General features: G+C 37.4%; 1 pseudogene; it reads right to left on the bottom strand.

The window, feature by feature from the left end:
* Nucleotides 1-11250: 11250 nt before the first annotated feature.
* LOC149244750 (putative boron transporter 2) overlaps nucleotides 11251-27515 on the bottom strand; it is a 32296-nt pseudogene continuing 16031 nt past the window's right edge.

Below are 27515 nucleotides of genomic sequence, written 5' to 3'. Positions count from 1 at the left end.
TTCTGTTAAATTTGAAGATATCTTTAATCAAAAAATATTTTAACTTGTTATTATCCAAGCATATTTTTAACTATTCATCTTACTCAATTTTATTTTTATATATCATTATAATATATAATATATAATATATTTATTTAAATTAATAAAAAAGTAATAGCATTATTTATATTTTTACATACATTGTGTATATTTTTATTTGTATTTTTCTCTATCTAACCTATTATATCTAACATACAGTGAATGCTGATATAAATAAATTTTAATTGGTATCTAAAAAGAATTAATATTTTATCAATTTCTCTCACACTGCTATAAAAATAAAATAAAATTTGTCAATATTTTATATACCCATCAATGTGACTTTTTTTAAAAATTATTGATAGACTTTTTAAAAATTATTGGTAAATTAAGAATAACGTGTATATTTTAAAATAAACAGTATTTGCCATCTAAAAAAGCTGAAAAGGTGTATACAACTGACATCATTTCTATGTACGGCCACTCTCAGAGGATTTGAAGTTTATTAGTGGTCAACGGTACTGAGTCATACACTTGAAGCTCATGTTCCAATGAACGTTTTGGTTTTTAATAACGTTGAATTTCTGAAATGTAAAAAGTAATATGAAAGGAAGAAGAATTATTTTAATATTTAAGAGATTAAAGATAGTTTATGAAACAGATTGTTTTTTCATTTGCTTGATGTATTTGGTTTTTTTCTGTGAAGCTTCAAAATAAATGTTCCTGGTTTTTCGACAAATTTTTAGTTAAATAGATTATCCCAAGAGCTGGCTGCCAGCATATCTGCGTAATTTTCCATATTGTCTTTGAAAACCTCACATTCTAAAATGAAATGTTTTTCTGTTTTCATTTTCCTAGAGACACAAAAAAAATACACTCTTTCTTCCCACACTTCTTTTGGTCTTTTAATTTTAAATAATTTAAATTATCTGTGATATTTTTAAATAACTAATTTACAGATTAAAAATAACTATGGTTCAGATTTGTTTACATAAAAATAGTGTTTAATTGTAATTTTATGTACTATTAAATAAATATTTTTACAGTGGATTAATGGTCATTATCCCAATCTAAGGATGAGTATTCTCATGTTTTGTTCTATAATTGTGAATGATTCTCTTAGCTCTTTTCACTTATTATTTATTCCAATTTTATTAATAAATTCATTTTTCTACCATTTTTATTATTTTATTTTGAATATATAAAAATTTGCATAGTTTTAAACCAAACAAATCATAATGTTAATTTTTATTTAATAATGACTATATTTACCGTGGATTAATGGTCATTATCCCAAATCTACGGATCAGGATCTAATTAGTAGTTTTCACTACAATGATAAAAACAAGTTATTCTGTCCCAATTTTATTAATAAATTCATTTTTCTGAGTTTTTTTCATAATTTTATTTTAAATATATAAAAATTTTGAGAAATTTAAACCAAACAAATCATAATGTTAATTTTCATTTAATAATTACTATATATTTTTTCGATCCAGTGCAATTTAAAGATGTAATCCTTTTTCCCTCAGAATGCAACAAAATAAGAAGAAGCATTCATCACAGTTTACTCAACTTTGACAACCTGAAAAGTGCCCTTTTCAGTACCCTATATACTATTAATATCGCACATAATTGCGCTTCCCTTGTGAATCGAGGGGTGGGAATCTACGGAGATAGCACATAATTGCACTTTCCTTGTGAATCTAGGGATGGGAAACTGAATTTGTAAATACTTTTTATTTTCACAGACATTAATTTGATGTAGATGAAGATTTTTTTGGTAATTTGTGTGTTGTTATTTATCTATGGATTTTTCAAGTGAACATTGTACTCATTTACAGGGAGGGAGAGAAAGAATTAAGCAGACAAAGAAATAATTAAGTAGATAGTATAAGAAAAACATTTTAAAATCTAATAATGTAAAAAGTAAATCAATCAGAATCATACAGGAATTTATGTTGTTTTTGAGCACATGTGTGGCATATTTGGCTCCGCCTTTTTGGGACTGGATTTTGGAAACGACGAAACACTGGACGGGTTTGCTGACCAACGTTACTGATTAATTAGTACAGCACAATAATCGGAATATTCACCAACTCTATTAACGAGATCGGCTGCCTCATTGACAAGCAACTGTGCCATGTATGTGCGGTTCAAAGATTGACAAGCAATTGATATCAATCATCGTGGTCCTGTATCAAACAGGATTCCGGCATTTTTTTTTTTATACCTACTCTGTGGTAGTGCTGGACGTTACCTGTATCTGCTCAACACGGGAATGAGCTTTTATCTTCACTGGAACAGCTACATTGGTTATGTTCTTTCTTCTTTGTAATGAGAATTTTCTATTGTTGTGTTTTCTTTTGTGCCCTATCACTTCCACTTTTTTACTAAACTCAGTTGCTTCAAAGAGGTTGTCTTCCACATAGTTCTTAGAGCAAAGTGGGCTTCTCTCATCAAATAGCATCATGCCAATAAGATGTTTTTGTTGCATACAACCATTCATCATTAGCCAACTTATCTTTATCAAACTTAACATCAATAAATTGAGTTGTTGGATTCACCATAGCAATGGTTGCTTCAATGACAACTTCATTGTCATCAGCAAGCTCTGTTGCCGGATTCGCCAAATCTTCATCCACTTGTGGTTGTGCACAATGGCATTCATGAGCATTTGTGTGCTCTTTTGCAAATTCTTCACAATCATGATCCACTTGTGGCGCTGAACACAGTGGGATTCACGAGCATTTATGTTCTCTTTTTCTTTTTCATAACAGAACATCATCATTGTCATCCACTTTTCAGTGGAATTCACCAAACTCTTCATTTTCAACTTGATTACTGATGCAAGCTACTCAGAATATTATTGTACATTTGGTTGAATTAAGGGAGTGATGTTTTTAGTTATTTTTAGGAATTTGTATAGATTGAGTGAAAAATCTATGTATAAGGCTTTTAGTTGTGAAATATTCTCAACTATGTGAGAATATGAAGGATAATTAATGTGTGTAGATCTCATAGAAATCTTAGGGATTATGAAATCCTTAAATAAGAATTAGTTGAGTGATTTATGGAGAAGATTATGGATTTAGAATAATCCATAACTATGTACTTATTTTTATAAATGTAAGCCTATGAGGAGAGTGAGAGATAGTTTTTTTTCAGAGTGTTAAAGTGTTCGAAAAAGCTAAGTAGAGGAGAGAACAGAACAAAGCACGAGATGTTTTGTACATATATGTAAATACCATTTGAATAAAAGGAGTTTTGTGTGTAAAAACATGTTTCTGCGTGATTTTATTATGTGATTTGATTCTTTAATAGTAGGCTGAATCCTCTGTTAAATATTAGTTTTTGTTGATCGTCGATTGAACGCAGACAAAGATTGAATGAAGAAATGAATCATCATTGATCACAAGATGGATCAATGATGATCTAATACAAGAATATCGACGGTATTCACTGTGAATGCGCACGCAGCTTAACACAGGAAACAGACCCAAAACATTATAAGATCGAGTTAGTTGATAAATTCGCGAGAAAACTTGAAGAAGCTCAACACTGTTCGATCGATAGATCCGTTAGCTCTACGGTCATTGCGTGCAAATAAATGCCAAGGTTTAATCCAGAACAGACGCGATATTTTATTAAACTGAGTTAACAATCCAATCAATCGTGACCGTCTGATTAAAGGAGATAGATCCGATGGTAATCGTGTTGAAAAATGAACGAATTTTAATATAAATTTCGGACGCGATATTGTATGAATTGTGGTTTAATCCGTTGAAGTCTGGATCAATCGAATTCGTTCATTGTGAAGGGCGCGATCCGACGGTGATCGCGTGGTAAAGGTACGCATGGGTTAATTCAAAGTTCGAACCCAAGAAGTTTATAGAACGACAGTGTTATTTCCTTTCGGTTCCGCGTGATAATTGAAGTTTTTGCATATTTAGGGTAAATAAAAGAATTCTGCTATTATAGCAAAATAATGATATTAAAGGTTTAAACGGGAATTTAAATTATTTTGAGTTCCGATAACAAGGAGGGGGTGATAATTTAATTAAACAGAATGTTTAATTAATTTAATTTTCCGAAAGAGTGTAATGTTGTAGTTTCACCCCACCAATTACTCCCTCTTACAACAAAATTCCTTACAAGGGATTCCCAGGACTCTTTGGTTGTCTTTGTATCTGCGTTTCAATGTGAAGGCATTCTTTTTCCTTTTCACTAATAAATTTTTCAAAAAAACTTGCTTCAATTTTCCTAGCCTCTTGGCTTTTCCGTTTCTACGCTTTCTTCACATATAAACAATCACTTTTCACTTTTCATTCAAATATTCTATACAAATTTATTTTCTTTTAAACAAAAATAACTCATGCATGCTCCTTTTTAAAACTTATGCTATTTCATGAGGAAATACCTCTTAAACATTTTCATAAATCCACGAGTGATGGTTTAAATAGAAACAAGTTTCCTTTGTTTTTTTATAAGCAGATACCATAATAACTTTGAGTTTTCATTATTTTGGAACACACCGACGTGGTTGTTCTCGGTCCCACATACACAAATTTGAACTAGCTTGTATGTCCCTCCATTTTGACCATGCATTGAATGTTGATGAAACAACGTTCCAAACGTTCTTGGTCCTCTATCCTGGAATCCACTTTATTCTCTGTGTCTAGAAGCCTTTTCTTAATACCGTGTTGCCATCCCATTTTCTACATAGAACGTTTGTGCTGTATCACTTTTTTTGATGGAGGGCTTGTGTGATGAGTTTCTGAACCACAATTTTGACACAAGGCATGTGTGACGAATCACCAAGTGTCATGGCCCCACGTTGTGTTAGATGATCCAAAAATACAATCTTATCATAGGTTATAAAATTAGAATAATATAATTACTAATTTAAGATATTAAATTAATAATTATTATTCTAGAATGTTTAATTCTTTAGAATTAGTATTTTGTTGTAACTAGATATGACTCTCCAAATGTGTCATATCTTAGGCTCTATTTTAGGAGATTTGTTAGCTAGTTGGTTTGAATAGCATTTATTGTAAATGGACACTTGTTATTTAATAAGTGATCCATAATTAGAGGTAGTTAGGACATGGAGCTTATAAATAGCTCATTGCAAGAGTGTTTGGATGTTCGGGTGTAAACTCTTACAAAATCAATTATGTAATTATTTTTTCTGATTAATAAAATTACGTGTCTAAGGACACTTCTGCCATTATTGTGGTATCAGAGCTCCAGTAATGCTGCAGTGAATGTGAAGAGGAGATTCCAGCGCTACAAGTTTTTGGAAAACTCCATTGAATTGATCAGCGAATGATTGGTATGAAAATTGTTCAGTTTTTTTGTTCAAAACAACGAAATTTTATTGGTTTTAGATTTTTAAATCTGAAAATCATTTTTTGTATTATTATCAAAAATTGCCATGTCTTGAATCTCGTTACACCGATATTGAGGGGCTGCTGTTGCGCCTGACTATTCTAGACACCAAAGCCTTCATATTCTTCACCTGCCCCATGATATTCTTCTAGACTTCCGCTTCCTCTCCGTAGGTAAAACCAGCCCCTGCAGACAAAATATTCAGACCAGGGATTGATTTGCTTTATATGACCACGAGACATCCATTTTCCCAGGCATCTCCTTTGGTTCGATTTCAGACATCACAACCCATTTTCAACATTATGTGAAACCCAAGTGATTTCTTGTCATTGTTTACATCGATCTACTAGATTTACATGCACTTTCTAATAAAACCGAAATGCCAATAACTGTTCAGTTAGATTGATGTCTACAGCACCACAACATTATGCAGTATTGTATCAGATCAACGAAATCTGATTTCGACTAACAGGATAAGGATATTAAGGCAACTCATTGATTTTTTTTATTGTTTTAACCTCCATGAGTTGGGTATCAAAGAGCACACTAGTTGGTCTGACTGCCATTAGAGTGTGGGTACCGAGAAAGACAAGCACGCATTTGTGACATTCAAACCAGGAGATTCGTTATACCACCTGGAAAGGGCTTCAGATCCATTTTGGGGATCTTTGAAAACGCCCCGAGTTGTGCTGGAGCATATGCAGTCCCATCGAATTATTGGCCCCGTTTACGTGTTCTCACACCTCTCATCAATCGTGCCAATGCATCAAACAATGAAACGTGAACTTTGCAAGGATACGAAAACCATGATGAGCTAGTATCCCTCCCTTGCAGATGAATGATGTGGATAAAATGATGACGTATCACCCATGTTGCAGTGACACATGGAAGTTGTAATAATTATTATTGAATGTTGATTTGATCGAAACTGTTTGATATTGGTTGTGATCTGTGGTGCTATGTGGAAGAGGGAGTTCCACGTGGAGTTGACATAATTTATGTGTATTTGCTTGATGTTTACGCATTTGAAGAAGACTTGCAAACACTGATGCATCAATGATTTTTTATTTTCTCTAATTCTTTTTATTCTTTTATAATAGTTTCTTTCTCTGATAAATTTAAATCCCGCGCTCCTCTCATCAGTCATTGACGACTCCGCACATACGTCAAGGGGAATTTAGTGTGCCAGTTGCTTATTGCTGTGCAATATTTGGTGCCTAGCAAATTGCTTATTTTGTGCAAAAGAGCCCTTCATTCTCATCGGCAATGCCATGATGCCCACGCTGTAATTTGCTCTGTTTCTCTTCCTCTGAACTTGATGATCAACCAGCCAGCGTGAGAGCCAGCCAGCCAGCGCCAGCCTCCCAGCAAGAAGCCAGTAGAAGCCAACCTAAGCCAGCGAAAAGCTAGCCTGAGCTAACTAGCATCCAACGTGGCAGACAGCCTGAAACAAAAATTCATCCTCTTAAAGCGTTTTTTATTTGAAAGTTTATCGCTGAATTGAAGTCTGAAGAAATGAGAAATATTTTTAATTTTGTAATGTTAATGGAATGATAAGGATTTTTTCCGTTGTTTGTAATTTTGTGGAGAAATAAGGAATATTGTATTTTGGAGTAATAAGGGGATTTCAATTGTAATTTTTGAAGGGATAAGTGTAACTCAAAGTAATTTTACTTTGCGGGGGGTAACCTTTTTTTACCAAGTTTTGCAAGAGCATCATTGTAAAAGTCAAATTTTGAAAGTTACTTTGTAATTTTTTGAGAAATTGACTAGAGGCAAGTGCAAAGCTCAGTCATTTTTCTCCTACTTCAACGACTATACGAGGGTCAAGGCCAAGCCCTGATAGATCGTTTTTTTTTGCGTGGTGTGTTGTGTTGTCCATCTTGACATTTTTGTTCTGATTCTTGGTGCGAAGCTTCAACGCTACAATGTCTAAGTTGATTAATTTGTTTTCTGATTCCGAAAAACTTGAAAGCACAAAATCTTATAAAACATGGCACCATCTCATCGAAAGCACTATCATTTACAACAAATTATGGCAGGGTATATGTGATGGAGATATTAAGCCAGATAAACCCACAGATGCAGCTGCATTAGCAAAATGGGAAGTTAAGAATGCCAAAGCCTTAGCTCTTATTAAATCCTCTGTGAATGATGAAATGTATGTCCATATAGAAAATGCTACAGATGCATGGTCTGCTTTGAAAACTTTTAAAGACCTCTTTGATACTCAGCCTGAATCAAAGAAAGTTGATCTACAATTAAAATTATTATAACAAAAATTGACTGAAGGAGGTGATGTTCTTGAATATATCTCAAGACTTAAGAATATTAGGCAGGAAATCATTAATGCTGGCTTTCCAGCAATAGATGATAGTTTTATGGTAATAATTGTAATCGCTGGACTTCCTTCTTCCTACACGCATTTTTTGGAGACTCTACAATTAACTGGGAAATTAGAGAAACTAAAGTTTGATGAGATTTGTGAAATGTTGACACAACATGATAAAACCTTTGGGAAGAAGAAGAAAGTTGGTGAAGATGTTTTTCTCACAGAGGCCAGCACTTGTAAATCTTCAGCAAACAGTTCTCGAGGCAGAGGTAGAGGCAATCAGAATCAAACAGCACAAAGTCAAGGTCGAAGCCAAAGCAGAGGAAACAACCAAGGAAGAGGCAATTTTCAAGGACAAGGAAACAATAATCAAGTTAGAGGACAATCTCAACATAGAAGTCAAAGCAGAGGCAGAGGATAATCTTCAGAAAGAGGAAGAGACTTAAAGTCAAATTGTGTGTTAAAGATGTAACAAAGTTGGCCATTATGCTGAAGATTGTTGAACTTCACTTAATAAAATTCCCAAGTTTCAGCAACATTCAACGCAATTTTCAAATGATCAAGATGATGATAACTCAGAATATGTTTTTACTTCCTCGCCAGCATCACAACTTTCATCCCATCTTAGAAGTGACTATGAAGATGCCTAGATCTTGGATTCAGGGGCAACTAAACACATGACTTGTCGACGTGATTTTTTTTGGAATTTTCAAGATTGCCAACTTAATTCCATTTTTCTTGCTGATGATACAAAACATACTCCTTATGGAAAAGGAGCAGTTAAAGTTTTTCTCCCCGGCATTGGAGAAAAAATGATTTCCAATGTATGGTATGTACCAAGTTTTAAGAAAAATTTGCTCTCTTTAGTCACGATTCGACAAGCAAGACATCAGGTGATTATGGAAGATGGATTAGTCAAGATTAATTCAGTCAAACAAAACTTGAAAACAGTCATGACAGGTTATGAAGATGGAAAACTATTACGGATGAAAGGGACAATTATTCCAAGGCATTCTGATTTTGCAGGGGCAGTGAGTACAAGTATTTCACCTGTAAGACTATGGCATGTAAGATATGGACATTTGAATTTTGAGAGTCTTCTCAATTGCAAAAACAAGGAATGGTTAAAGGACTTCCCACTTTCAAAAGGGAAAATTCAAAATGTGAAGCTTGCATTTATGGCAAAGAAAGTCGAGAAAGTTTTCCAACAAGTTCTGTTGGAAATAATACTGAGAGGGGGGGTGAATCAGTATTATCAAGCCAAATATTCTCTTTTTCAAATTCAGATGATATACGCTACTTCAGTTAATTAAACCTGCGTATATACGCAACTATGTCGAAATAAAACCGCGTATACAATGCAAACTTATAATTTACTTTATCTGTCAAGTGTTGATTGTTAATCTGTGTATCAGAATCAATTAACCAGTAACCAGGAACAGTAAAAACAGAGCAGAAGACAATCACACACAAGATATAAGGTGGAAACCCAATGTGGGTGAAAACCACCTGTTGCAATTCGTCTCTTTCTTCTTTTAATTAGAAACTTCCTTTTACAATGTACTGGTGCAGTCCTTTACCAGTACGCAGGCTGCAACCTGTAGAGAGCTACAACCCTCTCTCGTTCTCCAGCTTCTCCTGGAAGGGAGCTACAACCCCCTTAGCCAGGGAAAATTTTAAGAACCCCCCGAAATTTATAAATATAATAATTGGGCGAATCTCCATGGTATATAGGAAAAATGGAAGGCGATTTTATCAATAATATAATATGTATATATAATTTTCTGGAGAATCTCTCACCAGGCATGGAAAATATTTTACTCAATTATAAAATCTTGTAAGAACTTGGCAAGTCTTTCACTAAATAATAAAACTTTGTAAAGTCCTAGTGAATTTTAGCATTGTGAACTCTTAAAGAATTTTTTGAAGAAGTATAAAACCATATATGATAAGAGCCACATGGTGGCAATATCACTATTTTTTTTCACATTTCCACGACATGGAACTTGTCTATAAAATTATAAAAAAACCAACCAAGTCCCTTATAGTATGTAGGTAAGCTTATAACAGAGTCTGATACCTCTATTATGCTTGTCTTCATTCAAGTGTCATAACTGCTATACTTAACACTGTGAATCACAACTCTCTCAGAACTCAACTCTATAGCGTACTTAAAACCTTTGGAAATTGAATCTGACAACTCTATAAAAAGGATTAGTGAAATAGAAGCTTTTGTGAATGAGCCCACTAACTATCACTGCTAAACAATCAATCTAGACTATGAAGTCTTCCATCTTGATCACAATCGTGCTCACGATCAAGGGAGTGCGATCACCTGGCCTGACATAATGGACATCATAGCTTCCCTGCCAATACACAAGTATGTTCCTGTTTGCAGTTAGAAAAATTACCCAAATTACAATCTATTTACTCCAGCCTATGTTGGAAAGTTATAGAAGGATGACTAGTGCAATCAATCCATTCCTTTTAGCCCTGGATTTGTTTCAGTTTAAAACATAAGTATACAAATATACTTGTCCAATGTCTACTGCTACTGAGCATTAGTTAATTCATAAGAAAGTATGTAAACACACAAACATAAATTCACACTCATGAATATCCCAAATTTCTATCAAGTGCTATGACTAGTGATGGAAATCACAATTATTTTCAAAAGCCTGGAATCATGCCTAAGCATCCTCTATGAATGACCCAATGCCTTCCTGGTTAGCTGTCTACATTAAAGTTGCAACAAACAATATGACATTAGGCATGGCTTGAAAGTAACAAACCGCTGCAGAACTCAGGCATAGATGGAAAGTGCGCGTTTTCAAGATATCGGTTAGAAAATCCATAGCATATAATAGCACAAATTGAGAAACTCATAATGTCCTGTCTGTTGAATATTGTAGCCAATTTTCTCACAGATTATACTGCAGAGCATAAAACTGCCGATAAATTAACATAACACGCAGGCTTCATATTCCTTGTATATGGCTTCATATTCTTTGTTTTTCTTCAAGTTTGTTGCTTTACAAGACTTAAATTATTCCTTCTGAATTTGTTTTACAAGACTTAAATTATTAAAGATAATAACAAATCTTCCCAACCATTCAAGATAAATCTGATTTAACTTGAATGCACATATTCATTATTTCCATTATCTAAATGTTTTACTGTTATGAAAAATAGATATTTCCATCTCAACATATCCTTGATCATTTGACATTTCCCTTGGTTAGTTTTTAAAGGTAATGGCTAAACATTTACAGAAGTTATAATATTGTAAGCCTTACCATTTCCTTTTCATTTGTCAAGTTTAATTTCCACATTTTTTTATTTCAATGAAACATTAAAGGCTGCAAACTTTGTGGTTATGATCCAACTGGTAGAATAAGGATGACTTTCTATGAAGCTCAAACCACTCACAGGACCCTTTAATACCAGCATGCTTATTTGGCATGCCCGGGGTCTACAAAACCATAAGACTGACATAATAGATTTCATGCTTCAAGAAAACAGAAATACTTCAAGCTTGACTTCCATTACATTTTTTTACACGCACTATATGGTCTACCCTGTCCTCTGAGATGGACAGAGGTTCTTTGTGAAGACACACCAAATACAACCGAGTGATTTATGGCACAATGATTAAATAATGATAAGCCAACAAAATATGTACTATTAAACATAAGATATGCTCACTCAAGGGAAAGATTACTAGCCGAGGATTTAGACTCCAAACACCTAATTGGAAGTTGGTTTATGTGGCCTCAAACCAAATGCACTTGGACTCATATTTTTTCCTTGACTAACCAGGGGAATGCCTGAATGCTTTTCCCCTCTGTGAGGGCTATGTGTCTGTCTGATCTCACTTATACGGGGGCTATATATTTGTTTAGCTTCTGCAACTTGGGGACTTAATTCAGACTCGGATCCATGAATTGTTGGAAATCACTCGAGCTAGCTATCCGTGGACTATATGTGTGTTTGACCTCACCGCGACTTCATGTAATCATCTCATCCAAAACTTCGCCATCATTTGCACCTGTTCCCATGCTTCCTAGTCCGAACCCCTGAATTCCAGCTTCCTGCAATCAATATATGTTACAGTTCAATTTATTATTGTTCATGTTGCAGGGCTTATGAAATAGAATTGAGTAATATTTTTAAAATTTGTTTGATATGTGTCTTGCACTCACTGTTATATTGCATGGCATTCCAGGGGCTTCTTCATACTCTGCTGCATCCAATTCTTGAAGATGTGCTCCTTTGAAAAACTTGGGAAGGATATACTGCCTCGCTGGGACTAACAAGTTACAACATGATTAGTAGTGGGAAGAGAACACCATCTATAGGCACCCATGTGATACCAAAACATGCCAGAAAATAACATGTCTGGAAAATGGTGAAAGTGGAAAGTGTCTTGAAAGGCACCGTTTCAAGAAATGTAGCATGATACTCCTAAAGTTCTCTGTAACCATCAGTTCAACATTGATCAGCTTTGAAAACTATATTACAAGCATTAAATTCAATCACATTATAGTTTGAATAAAGTTCATACTTGTATCTACGGCTTGGAGCAGTGAAAAGAAACAATAGCCTTTCCCAAAATTGATTTCCTGGCAAACTCTCTATGGCCATGAAGGCAAAGTAACCCCAAAGCACAGAAGTTGGGATCTTTCTAATGATGGGCATTACTGCAAGGCAGCCAACCACCATCAGAGATTGCAAAAAATTACTCAATTGCTGTTCTTTCACCTCAACAGGAAGCAGGTCATCCACGTCCTTGTCAACATTAAAAATTGATTCATCAGCTGGGGCATCCATATTCCCAGTACTTGCGACCAACTGAATTGTGGTCTCTTTCAATTCCTTAAGTGCCTGCATAAATGGTTGGTGTTGGCTAGTTGAATTGTTTATTGATTAACAATCAAGTACCACATTAAATTGTCAACCTGGGAAAGTCTTTTATTTCAAAGGCTACCGCGTACTGTATGTACTTAACTCTAAAAGCATTAAAAAGCTGTAGTATATATCATTCTCACGTTATGTTATAACAGTGTACTGCAAAGATAAAATGAAAGCAGTTAATTTAAGATTACAAATCTGGGAAGAAAAGTGATGGATGCTCTGTTAGCAGAGGATCAGGACCCTATCCTCCAAGCAATGATGTTCAGCACCTGCCCCTGTAACCAGATTGCTAATACACACTGCAATTCTAATTCACCGGTGAAGTACAGTTTCAAACGATTAACAAAACAGAATGCCAGCAAAAAGGAAATTATCAGAGGTAATGCTACAGAATCCAAAACAGAGTATCAGCAGAAAGAAATTACCAAACACACTTACACACTTGACAGAAAAGTAAATGGGTGAATCTTGTGAGGAAGGTGGGCCCGGTCCCTCTCACAAGATTCCCCAGAACACAAATGCTAAATTAGGTGCTCAGAACAATCTTCTATTCATCTGCCAAAAGATCCAGTTACAATAAAAGTTCAGACTTTGTTGTTGTCTTTCAAAATTTCCCTTACAAAACTATTTTTCTCCCCCCCTTTCTAATGTAGATGTCTCCTCTTTATAGAGGAGACATCTATTACAATAGACTGTCATAGTTCATTCAGTTAAACCTTTCTGTCAAAATTAAGAAATCCACCCTTGTTACAAGGTGCTGTTACAACAGTGTGACAATGTATTCTTTCTTGGGTCTCTTACTGTTACACAGCTGGTAACCGAACTTCGACCGTCTTCTTGGAATCCTCGCGCTATCCTTTGCCGCTTCCCCATGGTTGCTGATTTAGTAAACCCGTGTTGTTCCTGATATTTTAGCAACTGTAACTGTGTTTTACCCTTTTTGAACAGTTGTTGATCATGCTGCGTTAGCGTGGACTTCTGGCAATCTTCAGATAGTTGCTGTTTGTTATTTCCAGTTGTTGCAAAATAGCATTCCCCTGCTTTAGATAATTGTAGTTGCTGGCTGTAGCAACTGCGTAGTTGCTGCTTCTGGTGTTACAACAACTATGAATTATAATTCCTGCAGACTTTAGACAGTTCAACAATTACTTGGCAGCTTAGTTAGCTTTTCCAAAGATAAATATAAAGATAATCATGAATATGTAATGAACAATTAAACATATAGATATGCGGAGAGTTACTTCATACCTTGGGGTGATTAAGTCATTATGTAATCAAAGCTTTCAACTTATGAACTGAAAAAAGATAATATTATGGCAAAAATATAAGGTCAAAATTGGTCAATTCTGAGTCCTAACATCCCCCCCAACTGAAGAGATTGCATGTCCTCATGCAATGCTTACTCTGAGTCTGAGTCGGAGTACTGGGATGAACAGTGTAAATTACTGAGACAATAGTTATAGGAAGTGGCATCAAACTTATCTCTGAACCCACAGACAGTCTGTATTTGCCTCCATGCTGCTGCTTCTTCCTTTTTGTATAATCCAAACTGGCCCTTGTATTGTTCACCAGATAACCATAGAAGTGGAAATTTAAATCTGTAGCCAATCCAATTTTCAGCATAGTGTTGCATGCATCTAACATAGTAAGGTACCCTTGAGAGTGCTGCCTGTAAATTTGGTGGGTTATAAGGGTGATATTCCTGCCTCTCCTTGGGGCAGTTTTCCCAGAATAAGTTATTAGCCTTAATAGATAAGGGTGCTTTGGTTTTCACATAATGTTGGCAATCTCGCAGGACCACTACTTGTAGTTGCCTGACGTGATCCTTCATTTCAGGGTCACTTATCATTCTTTGATGCTGTGCAATGAAGGTGGTTGCGTTCTGAGGTTCAGCCCTAATCCACAGAAGGCAATTCTGTTCATTATGTTGAGCTGAGGTAAAAGCATTTTGCCATGTAAGTTGGTTGGCTAAAAAGGAGATGAAAGCTCTCAACTGTATGTCGCCAACAACAGGTAGCATATTCATGTTTCTTTCTTTGGACATGGCTTCATTATGGAGATAAAGCTCGCATAACAAATTTTGATCATTTTTAGGTGCCTCTGCAAAGGTTTGCATAAATTGTTCTGATGTAACCACCTGATGAGGTCTACCTTCTCTAACTGCCTTTATCTGTAAGAATGTCAGTCTTTCCCTCAAAAGTGTTGCATAATTGAAAGAGGGTTTCCTTGTGGCAAGTGTTCTTTGGAATAACTCAAACATCTGGGACAATCTGGATTTTAGTTCCTTAATTTCTTTGTACTGAGCTCTACACTGCTCAAGTGCTTCCCAGTTCTTATATGCATAATTGAACCAGGTCCCCTTTTGCTGTTGGAATGCTTTGCCTTGTGACAACTCATATTCTCTCCACCATTTTCCTTTTAATTCTTGAAAACTATCTGTTTCTGTGCATGCATCACTAACAGAGGGAAGTTCTGTTTGTGTAAAGGCATCAACAAGGATAATCTGCTCTGTGATAATTGGAGTAGGCCGGAATGATCCAATGTCTTCCTTTCCATTTCCAGCTACTGTTTCTTCTTCTTGTTCTATATTCTGTATTGATTCCTGTGTATCTGCTTCCTCTTCTTGTTCCATGGCGATTTGGGTAGGCCTGGGTGAGTCTATGTTTTCTTCATTTCCTCCTGTAACTATTTCTTCCTCTCGTTCCATGGCAATTTGAGTAGGCCTGGGTGAGTTTATGTTTTCTTCTTCATTTCCTGATTCTTGTGTAACTGCTTCCTCCTCTTGCTCCATAGCAATTTGGGTAGGCCGGGGTGACTTTATATCTTCCTCTTCTTTATTCCCTGTTACTTCCTGCATAGTTTCTGGAGAACTTGCTGGTTCTTGTGTTTCAACAAGTTCTTCTGTTTGCTCCCGTGTAGTTTCTGGAGAACTTACTAGTTCTTGTGTATCAGCAAGTTCTTCTGTTTGCTCTTGTGTAGTTTCTGGAGAACTTACTGGTTCTTGTGTGTCAGCAAGTTCTTCTATTTTCTCCTGTGCAGTTTCTGGAGAACTTACTGGTTCTTGTGTGTCAGCAAGTTCTTCTGTTTGCTCCTGTGCAGTTTCTGGAGAACTTACTGGTTCTTGTGTGTCAGCAAGTTCTTCTGTCTGCTCCTGCACCGTTTCTGGAGAGCCTGTTGGTTCTTGTGTGACAACAGGTTCTTCTGTCTGCTCCTGCACCTTTTCTGGAGAGCCTGTTGGTTCTTGTGTGACAACAGGTTCTTCTGTCTGCTCCTGCACCTTTTCTGGAGAGCCTACTGGTTCTTGTGTGTCAGCAGGTTCTTCTATCTGAGCAGAGGGTTGTGGTGTTTCCGTCTGTGTAACAACAGGTTCTTTTGTTTCAACCACAACAGCAGGGACTTCATTCATTGGTTCTGCCACTACCTTGTATCCTGCTTGAGTATATATCTCACCACAATTGGCACACACATATTCATTGTCCTTACTCTTCTCTGCTGCAGATGCTACTCGTGCTAAAATATGCAGGCTAAATTCATTTTGATAGGCTTCCTTGACCCTTATTATTTCCTCCTGGTAGTCCTGAATTTGAGCTTTTAGAAATTCAATTTCTTCCTGCAGAGCAGATATGGTAGGCTGAGCTTGTGGAGCAGCAGGTTCCAGTGGAGGCAGAGGTTGTGCTTCAACATTGATTTGATCCCTTATACCCTCGACAGGTCGTTCTTGTGTGTCACCTGGGGTAGTGGTTGTTTCTTGTGTTGCAGCTTCTTGGCCAATATTAACTTGGGTGTCGACAGCTGGTTCTTGTGTGTCAGCTGCCTTAAAATATGATGTCACGAAACTGTGAACACTCTGCATCTCAGCCTCCGAGGGTGAGGGAGAGGAGTTTCCAGGGCTGGTGGGAATGCGGGTTTTTAACGTGATGGGTGGTGAGCTAGGGAGGGTGTGGCTAGGAATTTCAGCTATTACAGACGACCGAGTCCTTTGCTTTGGTAGAGAAGCAGGGAATTCAGACATTTTTCTTTTCCGGCTGGCTTTCTTTAAGATAGGGATGGTGGCAGAAATAGCAGCTGCTTTAGCCGAAGCCCTAGTTCTTCTTCTTTTTGGTGGGGTTCCCTTTTTCTGCTGTATTTTTCGTTTGAGGAGAGTAATAGGGATGTTATCATCAGAGTCATCGGTAGAAATACCAAGTATGGGAATGGAAGGATTGGTTCTATTGGGGGATGGGGTTGTTTCCGCGGGTATTTCTACTGCTGATTGTTCATTTTCAGCAACTTGTGGGGGTGTTTGCTGGAGGACTTCTTTGGGCATTTGTTCTGGAATGTCGTCTGCTTGCTGAGGGATTTCTACGGGTATTTTCTCAGGAATGTCCTCTGTTTGCTGAGGGATTTCTTCATCTTGCTGAGGTATGTCTTCAGCTTGGTGAAGAATTTCCTCTTCTTGATGAGGAATTTCATGTTCCGGCTGTGGAATTTCTGCCTCTTGATGGGGATTAATGGGGGGTGGAGGGTTATTTAAGGCGAGGCCTCTATTTATCAGCAATTGAGCTAAACGGTGGTGTTTCAAGGAAAGAAGCGGACGCTTTGCGTTGACAGTGTAACGTGACATATTTTTAAGACATCCCAATAAATAATATGGCATATTTATCAACTGACCATTCCTCAAATGATTCAACAAGACGAAATCGTGCTGGTAAATTACCTGGTACCGGCCTTCGCACGTCAGGTATTGCTTCACAAATTCAGCAACTTTCGGCCACAGTTGAGGCAATGACTGAAGTGCTACGCCTCTGCCCTTGGGTTCTACCTGCTCGCCTGGTTGAAGAAAATCCTGCTGCGCATTAAGGATCAAGTGCTTCCTACTGAACCACCGTATGCCATTAGCTGGTAGCCTGGTAACTTGGGCTATGACTTCCTCCATGACTGGGATTTGAACTCCTTGAACGACAGAATTAAATTGCATGCAAACTCAAGGACTTGCTGCGCGTCGAAGTCTGGAAGTCTCCTGAAATAATCTAGCCATCCCGCTTGCAGAAAGATTTGATAAACCTCGGGATAGAGCTCAAGAAGTGCTGTTGTGCCAGGTTCATATGTGATGAGATTTCCTCCCATAGCTGTTGTTTCAGTGAATTTCACAGTTCAGAGCCGAGCTTCCGAATTCAGTACAGAGTAAACCGTTGCAAATGGTAACATGCCGTGATAAGGTGACTTTTACATATTACCGGGAGAGTTAAGGGCGGCGACAGTTGGCGTAGTATGCAATTATGAGAGCGCTTTGGTAATCCCCCCCCTATGCGTAAGTGATATGATTGGAAGTACAATTATTCGGTAGTCCTATCAACATCTCTGCATTAACTATTATTTAATGTCCATACATAATCATGCGTACCTTTATGTTTTACCTTTTTGGTTGTTGCGTCAAAAAGTCTTGTCTTATCTTTTGCTGGATCATAATGATTATAGCGGGTCTAAGAGCATGGGAATACCGACGATTTTTAATAATAATGACGGGAAGTGATAGTGGGGTATTGTAATCATCACAAGAAGTGGTGTATTTTATAAAAATTAGTTTCTTGGGGGTTGAAGTGGAGAGACTGGTGCTTTTATAAATGAGAGAATTGCTGAAAAAGGTATTACGGGATCGGGAAGTGGTGTTGCAGCAACGTGGTTGGTGTTGCAGCCACTGGAAGTGATGTTACATCAACGGGAAAAGATGTTGTAGTAATGGGAAAAGGTGTTGCAGCAACAGGAATGGTGTTGCAGCAACAGGAAATGGTGTTGCAGCAACAGAGCTTCCAAGTCCGCAAAGTGATTCCTTTGAAGCTTTTGTTCTCAGCTTTTTTTTTCACAGCTCCAATCTGCAAAATACTGAAATGTAATATAGCAACCCTTGGCAGGGATTATTAGTTAAAGAAAAAAAGAATATCTAATCTAAAAAAAATGCATAAATAAACAGAAATTTAAGTGCTTTGAGGGACAGCAAGTTCCCCTGGAAAAGAATACTGTTTAATTGCCATGCAAGTGGCTTTAAAATCTTCTTTAGAAACAGGCCTCTGATATAAACGGAGTCGATAGCCATTCACTAGTAGTGGTGTTCTGCTTCCATCAATTGTTAAAAGTCTAACTGTCCCATTTGGAAAAACAACATCCACTTCATAAGGCCCTAACCACCTTGTTCTTAACTTACCTTGGAAATTCTCGAAATGGGAATCATAAAGTAGAGCCCAGTTACCTTTCTGGAACTGCTTTTGCTTGATTGTTCTGTCATGCCACCTGCTTCTTTGTTACTGTATCATGGTTGTCTGATGGATGGCATCTAGTCTTTTCTCGTCCAATTCTTGAAGTTGCTGTAACCTGGCTGTCTGTGCATCAGTCAAATCAAGGTTAACAGCTAAAGCAGTTCTTAAAGTTTTGATCTCAAACTCTACAGGGAAAATAGCATTCTTTTCAAAAACTAATTCACAGGGTGAAAAGCCCATAGTATTCCTCCAAGTAGTTCTATAGGCCCATAATGCCTCGGGCAACCTTTGAAACCAGTCCCTTCTATTCTCCTTTATTGTTTTTGTTAGGATGGCTTCTATGACTTTATTGGTGCTTTCTACCTGCCCATTTGCTTGGGGGTTATAAGGTGTAGTCATTTTGTGTTTAATATGATATTTCTGGAGCGTATTTTTGAAGCCATGAGAGTTGAAAGGAGGTCCTCCATCTGTGACTAATTCTCTGGGCAATCCAAATCTAACAAAGATTTCTTCAAATAAAAATGTTAGTACTGCTTCTTCATTAGCTTTTAGGAGTGCCTTAGCTTCTACCCATTTAGTCATGTAATCTGTGCATACTAATATGTACACTCTTTGATTGGATGGAGGATTAATGGGACCTATAAAATCTAATGCCCATTTCTCAAAAGGTTCAAGAATTACCTGGGGATTGAGTGGCATTTCATCCCTGTGATTAGGCTGGCCCATTCTTTGACAGCTATCACAGGCCTTGACATATTTTCTGGCATCTTTGAAAAGTGATGGCCAATAATAACCCATTCTGAGTACCTTGTGTGCTGTTCTCTTATCTGCAAAATGCCCTCCACAAGGGCCATCATGACAAGCTTTTAGTACATCATAAATTTCATCTTCACCAATGCACCTTCGGATTTCCTGATCGATTCCTGTATGGAAAAGACACCCGCTTATCCAGCTGTACCTAGCACTTTGCTGAATGATCTTTCTTCTTTCCCTATGTGATAGGTGTGATGGTAATTTTCCTGCAACTAGATAATTGGCAATGTCTGCATACCAAGGTGAGTGAGCAGATACTGCAAATAAATATTCATCAGGAAAAGAATCATCTACTGGAGCATTTTCATCCGTTTTTAATCGAGAAAGGAAATCAACAACTACATTTTCTTTTCCTGGCCTATCTACAATTGTGATGTCAAATTCTTGCAATAATAACAACCATCTGGTGACTCAGGCATTTGTAACTGATTTATTCATCAAATATTTAATGGCCGAGTGATCAGTATGCACAAAAGTAGTGTAGCCAGTAATATAATGTCGAAATTTATTGATAGCATAAATAACTGCTAGGAATTCCTTCTCAGTGACTGTATAATTCAATTCAGCTGGTGTCATATTCTTACTGATAAAATAAATGGCATAGGGAAGACTATTTTCTTCCTGAACCAAGACAGCTCCAATTGCAGTGTCTGAGGCATCAGAGGATATATGAAAGGGTAGTGTCCAATCAGGTCCTCTCAAAATGGGAGCTGCAGACAACTGATGTTTAAGTTCATTAAATGCTTTTTCACAATCATCAGTCCATTTAAATTCAACATTCTTTGTTAATAACACAAATAGAGGAGAAGCTATTTTGGAAAAATTCTTAATAAATCTTCTATAGTATCCAGCATGTCCTAAAAAGCTTCTTACATCCGTTTGTGTTTTGGGGATAGGGAGGGTCTGAATTACCTGTATTTTAGCTGGATCGAATTGAATTCCTAGGAATGAGACGAAGTGACCTAATACAATACCTTGATTCATCATCATATGACACTTTTCAGTGCTTAAGGCAAGGTGTGCTTCTATACACCGCTTAAGTACTTTTTCAAGATTCTGCAGTGCATCCTCAAAAGTCACTCCATAAGGAGTAAAGTCATCCATAAATATTTCTAATGAATCATTTAGCATATCAGAAAAAATCCCTATCACTGCTCTTTGAAATGTTGCTGGAGCATTACATAGCCCAAATGGAAGTACCCTGTAAGCAAAGGTCCCCCATGGGCTAGTAAATGTGGTCTTGTCCTGGTCTTGGGGTGCAATCTTAATCTGATTATATCCACTGAACCCGTCCAAGAATGAAAAGAATTTCTTACCTGCCAAATTATCCAATACCTGATCAATGAATGGTAAAGGGAAATGGTCTTTCTGGGTGGCTTTATTCAGTGCTCTATAATCCACACATACTCTCCATTTTCCATTTTTCTTGGGTACAATTATAAGTGGGGAAACCCACTCACTATCAGATATAGGGTATATAAATCCTGCATTCAAGAGTTTTTGAAGTTCCTCCTTCACAATTTCCCTTAGGTTGGGATTCATTCGCCGCTGGGGTTGACAGACTGGCCGGGATCCCTCTTTAATATAAATCCGGTGAGTGCATAGCTCAGGGGAGATCCCTTTCATGTCTGTATAGTCCCATGCAAATGCTTCTTTATTTTCCTAGAGTAACTTTATTAATTGTTGTTTTTCATTATCAGTTAAATTAGGATTTATATTTAACGTTTTTCCAGGCTCAATTTCTATTGTTGTACTTTTGGAGGGGCTGCCTACTGTTGTCTGAAATAAATTTTTATCTTCCAAGTTCTGCTGAGATTCAGCTTCCAAGATTGCAGTGAAGTGATTGTACATTTTTGGGTTGACCGAAGAAGGTTCAGAAATGAAGCTGCTGATTAATTCATCTTCGGTAGAGTCTTTGAAAGTTAAGGCTTGTCCGATAGTCAATATAGGTTGGGTTTCTTCATCCTCATAATCTACCCATACAGAATTGTCATTATTAATCATGGGTGTAGCATGAGGATAGAGGGTAAGCTGTTTGGTTTCCTGCCCATTAGAGATGGTCATTGATCCTGATCTACAACTGATGAAAGCATCTGCTGTAGCCAGCCAAGGTCTTCCTAGAATCAGCGGATGACCCCCCAACTTTGTTTTAGTTTGTAACACCACAAAGTCAGCTGGGTAATTCCAGGATTCTACAGAAATTATTAAATCTTCAATGACCCCTTCCGGTTTAATTGTAGAGCGATCAGCCAATTTTAGGATGGTTGGAGTTTCCCTAATAAAGTTGTTTAACTGAAGCAATTGTGCTGTTTCAAGTGTCATAATATTTATTGCAGCTCCTAAATCTACTAGAACTTTAGAGACAAAGGTTTTTCCAACCTGAACTGTTACTGTAGGGTGACCAGGGTCACCATATTTCATAGGAGGATCTTTTTCTGTCATTAAAGCAGTCAGTTCTCCCATCACATGAACTGTGAGGGGGTCCTTAGCTTTTCTTCCAGGTTTTTTTATGCAAATATCTCTAACAGTCCTAGCATAAATGGGAACATCTCTTAGCGCTTGCAACAATGGGATTTTAACATATAAATTCTGTAGTTCACCTAAAAGGTTAAAAGCAGGTTGCTCCAGTGTTTTAGTGAGAGCCAGGCGTTCAGGGAATGGCGGATCTGCTGTTTGATCATTGTTGTTAGATGCTGATTCAACTATTTCAGCATTATTGTTAGCTGGTTTTTCTTTTCTAACTTCCTCTTTATCAGAGTCAGTGATGTCATCAATGATGGGTTCAACAATTCTCCCTGAACGAAGATGGATATCGTTACATTGCATGGGGGAGACAGACTGATTTTGAATATCAATTGCTTGCAAGGCTTTATTATTATTTGGGTTAGGATTGGGTTGCACAGGAAGCTGCGGTCTAATTGCCTGGTTATTTGGAGGAGTGTTGGATGGTAAGGAAAGAGACTGTTGATGTTGAGGAAATGGCATCTGTTGGGCTGCCCAGCCTGGGTTCCATTGATTAAAATACGGTTGCTGGGGAGCCCAAGGATTCCATATGGTAGGATCAGGAAAAGGAAGATTTGGTTGCTGCATAGGTGGAAAATTCATTGTGTTAAAGGGTGGGTACTGCATTTGGTTCATGGGTGGGTAATTTGTTTGAAAAGGAGAGTGATTATTCCAATGACTAAATGTTGTGTTAGAATTCATACCTTGTCTTTGTGGCCACTGCCTCCTCTGTGTCATCAGGTACACTGCTTCAGCCTCTTCTTCAGTTGACTGCAATGCTGCTTTAATTCCAGGCAGAGAGGGGCATTGCTGGGTCTCATGGTCCTTTTCGCAGATTGTGTAGATTGGTACCTTATCTAGTGGGCATTCCCTGAGTGGGTGTTTTTCTCTGCATTTGGAACAAAAAATAGCTAGGGCAACTTCTGCTTCTGCCTGTTTCTTTTTTACCTGCAGAGCATCAATTTGTGAAGCAAAAGAGCTTAACATCTCAGTTTTAAATTCTTCTAATAAATTACCTATTTCAGCCCTTGTTGCTCCTCCACTTGCTGACTTTTGAACTCTTGAATATACATTGTCCCTGCTTTTTGACCTGCTCACTGCTCCTCTTGAACATCTCATGCAGAGATTGATAATTTCATCAAATGGTTCCTTGGAAATGTCCCATTTTCCTAGCATGTTTAACATGTCCAAGCAGTCATCTCGTACCCCTTTCAGCAATATAGTTTTCAGAATATCTTTACTCATGTTAGGGTGGTCAGACCGCTGCAGATTATACTGCAATCTTTCCACAAAATCTTCCAGATTCTCGTCCTCCTTCTGAACCATTTTAAACAATTCTTCCTTCCTTTCTCTTGTCGGAATCTTGATACTTGGCCAGAAAGCTTTCTTTCATCTGATCCCAGGTAGTGATTGTCTGAGCTCCTAAGCTCATAAACCACCTTAATGCATTCCCTTTCAGTGTTGCTGGAAACAGTTTTAGTTTCTGATTAGGGCTCACATAATCATAACTCCTACATAGTATATCGAATTCAAAGAGGAATTCATCCGGGTCTTCAGAGGATAACCCATGAAAGTTGGGTAATGCTGAGAGTGGAATGTTTTTCATGGGGGTTGCTCCTCTCGGGAGCTCCCCAATAGGGAACTCCAGGGTAGAGAGCGAATTTTCCCCTCTTCCTTCTGTTCTGTTATCCTCCATTGGTCTTTTTCCTGAATCACTTGCTTTATCTTCTGTATCTTCTGTTTCTTCAGGTTCTTCTACCGGTTCCTCAGTGTATTCTGGTACTTCCAGCTTCCTTTCAGGTCCCAGTACTTCCTCCGTCTGTCGATCTGTTTGTGAGGAATACTGGATCTGAGGTCTCCGGGAACTTGTCCTCTGTGATGTTTCGGCCTTTGAGATGATTTCGTCAATAAAGGTTTTTCTTCCTCCTCCGCCTTTGTCGCCTGTGAAATTAGGTTTCCTGCATCCTCTCATGCACCTGTTATTCTCAAAAAGAAATCATTAATGCTTTTAGAAATCTCTAGTCGCCTTCCCCGGCAACGGCGCCAAAATGTTGGCTAGTTGAATTGTTTATTGATTAACAATCAAGTACCACATTAAATTGTCAACCTGGGAAAGTCTTTTATTTCAAAGGCTACCGCGTACTGTATGTAGTTAACTCTAAAAGCATTAAAAAGCTGTAGTATACATCATTCTCACGTTATGTTATAACAGTGTACTGCAAAGATAAAATGAAAGCAATTAATTTAAGATTACAAATCTGGGAAGAAAAGTGATGGATGCTCTGTTAGCAGAGGATCAGGACCCTATCCTCCAAGCAAGGATGTTCAACACCTGCCCCTGTAACCAGATTGCTAATACACACTGCAATTCTAATTCACCGGTGAAGTACAATTTCAAACGATTAACAAAACAGAGTGCCAACAAAAAGGAAATTATCAGAGGTAATGCTACAGAATCCAAAACAAAGTATCAGCAGAAAGAAATAACCAAACACACTTACACACTTGACAGAAAAGTAAATGGGTGAATCTTGTGAGGAAGGTGGGCCCGGTCCCTCTCACAAGATTCCCCAGAACACAAATGCTAAATTAGGTGCTCAGAACAATCTTCTATTTATCTGCCAAAAGATCCAGTTACAATAAAAGTTCAGACTTTGCTGTTGTCTTTCAAAATTCCCCTTACAAAACTATTTTTCTCCCCCCCTTTCTAATGTAGATGTCTCCTCTTTATAAAGGAGACATCTATTACAATAGACTGTCATAGTTCATTCAGTTAAACCTTTCTGTCAAAAATAAGAAATCCCCCCTTGTTACAAGGTGCTGTTACAACAATGTGACAATGTATTCTTTCTTGGGTCTCTTACTGTTACACAGCTGGTAACCGAACTTCGACCGTCTTCTTGGAATCCTCGCGCTATCCTTTGCCGCTTCCCCATGGTTGCTGATTTAGTAAACCCGTGTTGTTCCTGATATTTTAGCAACTGTAACTGTGTTTTACCCTTTTTGAACAGTTGCTGATCATGCTGCGTCAGCGTGGACTTCTGGCGATCTTCAGATAGTTGCCGTTTGTTATTTCCAGTTGTTGCAAAATAGCATTCCCCTGCTTTAGATAATTGCCATTGCTGGCTGTAGCAACTGCGTAGTTGCTGCTTCTGGTGTTACAACGACTATGAATTATAATTCCTGCAGACTTTAGGCAGTTCAAAAATTACTTGGCAGCTTAGTTAGCTTTTCCAAAGATAAATATAAAGATAATCATGAATATGTAATGAACAATTAAACATATAGATATGCGGAGAGTTACTTCATACCTTGGGGTGATTAAGTCATTATGTAATCAAAGCTTTCAACTTATGAACTGAAAAAGGATAATATTATGGCAAAAATATAAGGTCAAAATTGGTCAATTCTGAGTCCTAACAGTTGGGACATGACAAGACAAATAAATAAAGGGAGAGGAAAATTAGATAAAATGAAACACCCAAACTCAAAAATAAGACCATTACCAAGGCAGGTGGAGGGTGATAAACCATTGGGGTCTGCATTTGCTCATAGGCTTCTTGCATGTTTCTGTATAATTGCCCTAAGGTTGAATTTTTCTGCATACTTTTCTGGATTGTTGTCACTAACTTGCTAAGCACCAACTGTAACAAAACTACTTGTAAGTTACTCGTCTATAAAATGTCTGAATTGTGTCTTTTCCCTGAGAAGCTGCAATTGATAATTCCAATATATTGGTACCTGATGTTTGAGGGTAGCTAAGCATTTCATGTGCATTGGAGATTCAGGAATAACACCATTTGAAGGAGGTATGCCAACAATACCACATAAAATAGTCTGTCACAATAAAAGGAAAATTTATGAATCCACTAGAGATTTTTTATGGAGGTGAAAACAAAGAATGAAGAGTTAGATCAAGATGTCTTCAGGAGAGCAAAATCTCTTCCAGAATAGGGTAGCCAGTGACAGTTGAACCTAAACATGAACCCTGACAAAAATTACAACATAGTTCTAAATAATATATATTTACTGAGGTAATTTGCATACCAAAAATCCTAAGAGAAGTCATAATGGTATGAAGAAGGTTTTCTTAAGTTGAACTCATTTTGTTGGGCAAGTTGGGATGCAACGCTGTGATCAAAATAATAAAGCACTGCAATCATTGTTGCCCGAATGAAAGCTCCAGAAATGCATAACAATGGCACATCAAGCATTTCCTGTGTGGAAAAATAAGTACTGTTATTGCATGGAAACGAAAACAAAAAAAGGAAAAAAAAATGGATTCTATGTTTTGAGGTGGTGGATGAAAGGAAAGATCAGTGCCTTATCATGTTTGGGCTATGGGAGCACACATTTTATGTCAAAGGGAGAATGTAAAGAAGGATTATGGGTTATAAGAAGCCAAGGATCATCCCCCTGCCTTGTGTTGTTGCCACCCCCAACCTTCCAAAGTTCAAACCAACTGTCTTCCAATCAGCGGAAAGGCCAACACCACCACCTTCCAAATCACTGAAGATTTATTGTAGGATTTATTTGGAGATCTTATACAATCCTTAGCAGACAGAGGCTGTATGTACTTCCAACTCACCACCTTTCTCAATAAGCCTTCCCTTCTATAATTCTCTAGACATATTTAGCAGCTAGGGCTCTTTCCAAGCAATGGAGATTTTAAATGTCCCATGCTCACAGCTCTTTAGGAACAACAGTTGTTTTCCATGAGACCCGAGGAATATTCTTTTTTCTGTTTGTCCCCAGCCCATAGGAATCTGAAACTAAGTCTTCTTACCTGTTCCAGGTTCTGTTTGGGAATAAAGGAAAAAAACACTCAGCACAGAGGGATGGCTTCAAGTAGGGATTTCACCAGCACTAACTTATCCCCCTTGATGATAACCATCTATTACACCATATTGACATCTCCTTTTCAACCTTAGAAACCATCCACACCCATTATATTTTTTTGCAGTCACTGAATTTAAATAAAGACATAGCGCTGCGATTACAATTGAGCTAAGGACAATTCCACTCAAATGTATCTTCTACTCTAGAAACATTAATCATATCTTTTGTTATATTTGAATCAACAATAACCTCACAATCATGTTCAAAAGGCCTCCCATTGTCATGCTTATTTGAACTAAGCACTAATCCAACATTGTAGGCTTCCTATCATTTCCTTGATTTTATTCTCTACTTCAAAGCAAGATCATTCTAAAGCTACATTTATAAAAAATGATCTATTATTATTTTTTTGAGTAAAGGTTCGCCTTTTCATTATGCCATCAATCATTCACAACTGATTTGACCTTGCA

This window comes from Pinus tabuliformis, chromosome 8 (assembly GCF_031772625.1).
Source record: "Pinus tabuliformis cultivar Carrire ecotype Pingquan chromosome 8, CPIR1, whole genome shotgun sequence".
In the NCBI taxonomy this organism is placed as follows: domain Eukaryota; kingdom Viridiplantae; phylum Streptophyta; class Pinopsida; order Pinales; family Pinaceae; genus Pinus; species Pinus tabuliformis.
The sequence above is the reverse complement of the archived record's forward strand: the minus strand, read 5'-3'. Positions and strand labels throughout refer to the sequence as shown.